The sequence below is a fragment of the Propithecus coquereli genome, unplaced genomic scaffold, assembly GCF_000956105.1.
Source record: "Propithecus coquereli isolate 6110/MARCELLA unplaced genomic scaffold, Pcoq_1.0 Scaffold122, whole genome shotgun sequence".
In the NCBI taxonomy this organism is placed as follows: Eukaryota; Metazoa; Chordata; class Mammalia; order Primates; family Indriidae; genus Propithecus; species Propithecus coquereli.
In genome coordinates, this window is record NW_012136303.1 from 4,561,287 (window position 1) to 4,567,286 (window position 6,000).

Consider the following 6,000-nt stretch of genomic DNA (forward strand, 5'->3'; position numbering starts at 1 on the left):
AATACATGTCAAGCACATTAGAATGGTTGCCTGTAGTGGGATGGGAATGAGAGTGGGAATGGGGATTAAAACAAAACAAAAAAGTGTATGGAGGTACAGTAGACAGGGACCTTGTGGAAAACAGTGATGGTGATAGTCTACCATGAAGGAATATGTATAATCAATATCCCTCTGCTCCTGACATTCAAAATAGAAAACAAAAATATTTTCAGGCTTTAAGACAAGGTTGTCATTTCAGAGTTCCCTTTGTTTTTTGTTGGGTTGGGAATGGAGGCTGGATTTGCAAAGGGAATGGCACATGTCAGAGAGAAAACCTCTGACAGAGAGTCAGGGTTCTTTAATTTGTAAGAGCCGGAAACTTGGCTTGAAGCGCTTTAGGTAAAGGAGGGAATGTATTGGCTTTTGAACTCCAAGGAAGAGGTGAATAACCAAACAAACCCCTGGACAGGATGGGCAGAGGTTGAGCTGGGTCTCAACAACACCCAGAATGGCTGGGTACGGTGGCTCATGTCTGTAATCCCAGCACTTTGGGAGGCTGAGGCGGGAGGATCGCTTGAGGCCATGAGTTAGAGTCCAACCTGGGCAACACGGAGAGTCAGACCTCATCTCTACATTAAAAAAAACAAATGAACCCAGGGCCTCTGTGTTCTTATCTGCTTCCTGTTGCTAGGTTCCTGAGCCTCCTTGGCTCAGGTTGGTCAGGGGCGTCTCCGGGGTGTCTGGCTCTAGCATCAAAGGCCTCTGGGGTGGGTGAAGCTTCCATTACACCGTCCGAGTCTGAGGTCAGTGAGGATTTCCATAATCCCAGGATAAGCTATAAGATGTTGTGAGGATGGAATGCTAGAGTCATAGAATGTCAGCCTCACTATGTGTCCTTGCGAAAATATTACTGTCCTGATATTGGTGTTTGTCCTGGGGAGGGAACTGTATTCATGTATAGTGTGGGAAGATACCTTGGCAATCTGCTCAAGGGGAATGGGAAGACCCCAAGCACCCTGGCTGGCAGGGCTGAAGGAGGGATTGGAGCCGGTGAGGTGGTGTGAGGCTGGGGCGCCACGTGGAGAGAGGGGAAGAAGTCCCAGCAGTGGGGTGGCCACAAGCTTTGCGAGGCTCTGACATGAGCACCTCTGCTGTCCCGCATCTTCAGGTGTTTTCCACGTGCACAGAGTGCCCTGGGTGGGGCTGTGTGTCCGTCAGGGACTTCCCCGTCTCGGTCAACACTGACCGGTATGAGCAGCTGGAATCAGAGGGTACCCGGAGCGCCCCGGCTGCTGAATGGGACATGGATTGGCCAGGACAAGAGACTAAAGAAGTGGTGGTGGTGGCGTTGGCAAGGGTGGGGCAGGTGGAGACAGAGAGAGGTGGACATGATTAAGATATATTCAGGAAATTTCCGATTCAAGATTCTATTTAGGAAATAGAACAAAAAGGACCCCCTGATGGGGCGGAGGGAGGAGGAAGTGTGAAGACTGGGTCCTGGCTTTCTGAGCTGACCCACCGATGGTGGAGACGCCATTAACTGAGATGGGGAAGACAGGCGGGGGCGAGGCTCCCTTCTTAGTCTTTCTCTTTCCACCCGGAGTTCTGTTCTTTGGGAGGCTGCTGCTCCCCTTGCGCGAGTGGCCCCCTCCTGCCAGCAGAGGGCAGCCTAGGCCAGTTAGACTCAGCCCCGGGGGTGTGGCCATGGCGGAGATGGGCCAGGACACTGGCCATGGGAAGGCCACTGCCTGGCTGCTTGAGAAGCGGCAGGCCTGCTCTGAAGCTCAAATCCAGCCTTTGACTTTGAGGCCGATTTCAGACACAGAAATCTGGGGCCGTCCATGTGCCAGGCTGTTGGCCAATCCAAGCCACGTCATGTCTCCTGGGCTATTCAGCAGCTTCCTGATTTTTCTCCTGGAATCCCCTCCACCACATATCTCTTTGCTTGAAACCCTTCAGTGACTCCTTGGTGCCCTCCAGATAATTCCATGTTCCTCACCCTGGCCTGCCTGCAGTTCAGCTCATGCATTATACATTTCTTCTTTTGCTTCGAGCTCTTTTCTGCCCCAGGCCCTTTGCATAGGTGTCCACTGTCTGGTTTTCTCTCTCTTTGCTTTCTTGTTAAACTAGCTTTGTCTCAGGGTCTTAGCTTAAATGTCACCTTCCCTGACCACTTTTCCTATTATCTCAGCTATTTAAAAAAAAAATTCTAGCACATGGCATTTCTGTACCAGAATAATTTGATGAATTGATTTGTGTTTTTCTTTCTCTACTTTTTCCTCACCTTTCTGGGATGTCTTGCCTAGGGCAGGTTTGGTCACAGGGCCCAAAGAAGCTGCTGCCTCTAAGGCTCTTTCCTGTCTGGCTTCCGTTTTCTAGAAGCTTGAACACTCGAGAGCAGATATTGTAAACAGTCAGTTTTGAAAGCCCAGTCCTGCTCACAGATGTGTTTTGCACGACCTTTGCCAAAGTTTAAAAACTGTTTTTACTCAATTGTCAAAGTTAAAAAGATAGAGCAATTTCAGAATAAAAATTTAGATGTTTGGCTTCTCTTGAACTTTAAGTAGATCTGGCAATCTCGGCCCTGCATTTTCCTGTGATGGGTGCTAATATGATATTGATGGAGTAGCTAATGTCAGGCACCGTCCTAAGTATGTCCTCATGTGAAATTGTTGTACCTACCAGTACAAGTATTAGTATTATTCTTTTTCACAGCTAAGGAAACAGGTACAGAGAGGTTAAGTGACTTGCCTAAGCACTCTCAGATAGCAAACAACGGCATCAGACTTCGAACCTGGGCAGCATAGTTCTAGAATGCAGCCTCCTAACCACTAGGCTGTACTACCTGATAGCAGTTTGATGAGCTGAGCTGCGCTACCCTTTTTAGGTTGGGGCTTGTGCTCTCAGTCTCACGCTTTTTTTGTTGTTACCTGCTTGGCTCCTGGAGACTTAGAGTTTGCAAACGCTTGGCATAGAGAGGGTGCTCATTGCTGCTGAGACAGAAACAGGAGGACAGAAAGGAGCTCTTGGAGGCTGTGAAGGGAGGGAAGTTTAGTGGAGTCACAGATCCGGGAGCTCTTCTACCCCACGAGGTGGCCAGATGGTGGGGATGGACAGATGCTGTGCCAGACTCCAGCAAGGCGCCCAGGCCCCTCATTTGGCTTGGAAGCAGGGGCTGCTGGACTTCAGGGGCCATTTATGGCTTGGTCACCACGGTCAGAGGCCACCCTGGGTCCAGTGCCAGGGAGAGCCCCTGGCTTCCCTCCTTGTGCCCTGGCGAGGAGTAACCTCCAATAAGGATGGGATTGAATTTCCCTCCAGCCTAGAAGGATGGGGGCGGGGCAATTGGAGTAGAATTTAATTTGGTTTTTGAGAAAATAAAAAAAAAAAAAAAGAGTATTTCTTCACTTCTGAGTTTGGGGGTAGAGATTTACATCTGATGCAACAGACATAAATTTGTAACTTACACCTGATGTAACGATCTGTCATTATTTTTATCATTTCTGTTTTTATGGCGTTTTCTTTTTGGTTTTGTCCCCCCTATTTGACTGTGAACTCCTTGAGGGCAGGAATTATGCAAGTTGTGTTCACATGGTGCATCTCCTGTCTAGAGAGTGCCAGGCACATAACAGATGCTCAATAACCATGACGATAATTATAACGTACATTCTTGGAGTACTGACTTGCTTCCCATGTACCACACTTAAAATTTACATTTTAGCGGGGTGCAATGGCTCACACGTGTAATCCTGGCACTTCGGGAGGCTGAGGTGGGAGGATTGCTTGAGCTCAAGAGTTCGAGACCAGCCTGAGCGAGAGCGAGACCCCATTTCTACAAAAAATAGAAAAATTAGCTAGGTGCGGTGGTGAGTGCCTGTATTCCCAGCTACTTGGGAGCGGGGAGGATCCTACTTGAGGCAGGAGGATCACTCGAGCCCAGGAGTTTGAGGTTGCAGTGAGCTATGATGACACCATTGCACTCTAGTAGTCCAGGCGACAGAGTGAGACTCTGTCTCAAAAAAAAAATTACATGTATGAACTAACTCACTTTATCCTCACATCACCCTGTGAGGCAGGCATTTTCATTTTCCTCATGTTACACTTGAGGAATCCGAGGTATAGAGAGGCTAAATAATTTGGCCAAGCTCACATACAGCTTGGGATGTGTTTAAGAAATATTTGTTGAATGAATGCATGAGTGAACAGTTTCCTGGAGTGCCAAACCTCATTCTCTTTTGTCCCTAGGCCTGTCCCTCACCCTACATAGCTACCTCCCAGAGTATCAGAATTGCACAGGTCAGACCCGGGCAGGAGACTGCCTCCTCAGGGAGTCCCCGAGGCCCACAGGGCAAGGTCTTCACCCCTGGGACTAGTGACTGATCCTTTTCAGTTACTCCGGCTTCCCCTGCTAGCCTCCTTTCTCTTCATCCCTACACTTCAACAAACTCACTACTCATGGGTTCCTAGCTTCTCTTCAGCCTCCCTGCTTTTGCTCAAGATCTTCCCTGTGCCTGGAACATCTTTCCAATCCTGAGATTCCATTTTTCTAAAAGGAGATACCAGGAAGGTTGGCCAGCACTTTAAGCCGTGGCCATGCCTTGTTTAGCAGTGCTAACATACTAGGTTGTGTGTTGGTGTCTAGCCGTCGTAGGATGTGGGTGGCGGAGGAGGTGATTGTAGAACAGTATCCTCATCCCTGTCTCTTCTGTGAGGATACCAAGTCCCAGAGAGGAGAAGGGACTTGATAAAAGCAAAACAGGGGCTCAGACTCAGAGTGGGGCTAGAATCCAGCCCAGAGCTCTTGCCACAATGGGGCAGCAGCTGTTTGGCATTACACGCTGGATGGGGCCTGACCCCCCCAAAAAGAGCTACTCAAATATGAGCATAGTGCCTGAAATCCCACCATTGGAGATGATTTCCTTTGGGGGGCAAAGGGTGTTGAAGGCTTTTTGGTCATCAGGGTGTCTCAGCTAACGTTGCAAACCCCTGCGATGAGTCCTACGCTAAGCTCATGTCAGCCTGTTCCCAGGAGGATGAACTGGCTGACAGGCAGCCAAGGGTGAGATGCCGTGGGAAGGACATCCTGACTGAGAGCTGGAGGAATGTGGAAAGCACCAAGGCAGGCAGAAAAATGGGAACGGGGAGGGGGGTGTCAGCTGCAGAAAGGGAGGGGCAGCTGTGAGAGCCTTGGGCGGGGAACTCAGGAAGCTTGGCCTCACCATCCACTTGCTGTGATGTCGGGCAAGTCTCTTCCCTACTCAGAGCTCTGATCTGGGTCATTGCTATGGAACAGACTTACCTCTGGGTTTATCTAGAGGCTCTTGGGTGTCAGGAAGTTGGTGCCCTGTGTGGTGGTTGTCATAGAAACTATCTCTGTGGAGATAGTGGCCAAGGAGACTGTTGCCATGACTGCAGTGACCAGGCACCAGAGCCAAGTGATTGGCTCTCAGTTCTGCCTTGAGGCAGGTTCCTCCCCATCACCTTCTTCCATCACCTGCTCAAGTTCAGTGTGCCATGGCATCATCATAGCTCACAGCAACCTCAAACTCCTGGGCTCAAGAGATCCTCTTGCCTCAGCCTCCTGAGTAGCTGGGACTACAGGTGCGTGTCACCACGCCTGGCTAATTTTTTGTTTCTATTTTTAGTTGCCTGGTAAATTTTTCCTATTTTTAGTAGAGATGAGGTCTCATTCTTGCTCAGGCTGATCTCGAACTCCTGAGCTCAGGTGATCCTCCCACCTCAGCCTCCCGGAGTGCTAGGATTACAGGTGTGAGCCACCGCGCCCGGCCTATGGACCTGTGGTCTAATGCCTTGTCTTATACTGACAGGCTGTGTGACTTTGGGCAAGTCTCTGCTTCTCTCTGGTCCTTGGTTTCCTCATCTGGAAAAAGAAGAGACTGCACAGGGCCCATTCACCTCTAAATTCCTACCATTCACCTTTGAACAGGAGACAAAGTTGTAAGCCAAAGGGTTGTTTCCAGGAATGTTATGAAAAGTACTAACAACTGTTACGACCTCCAC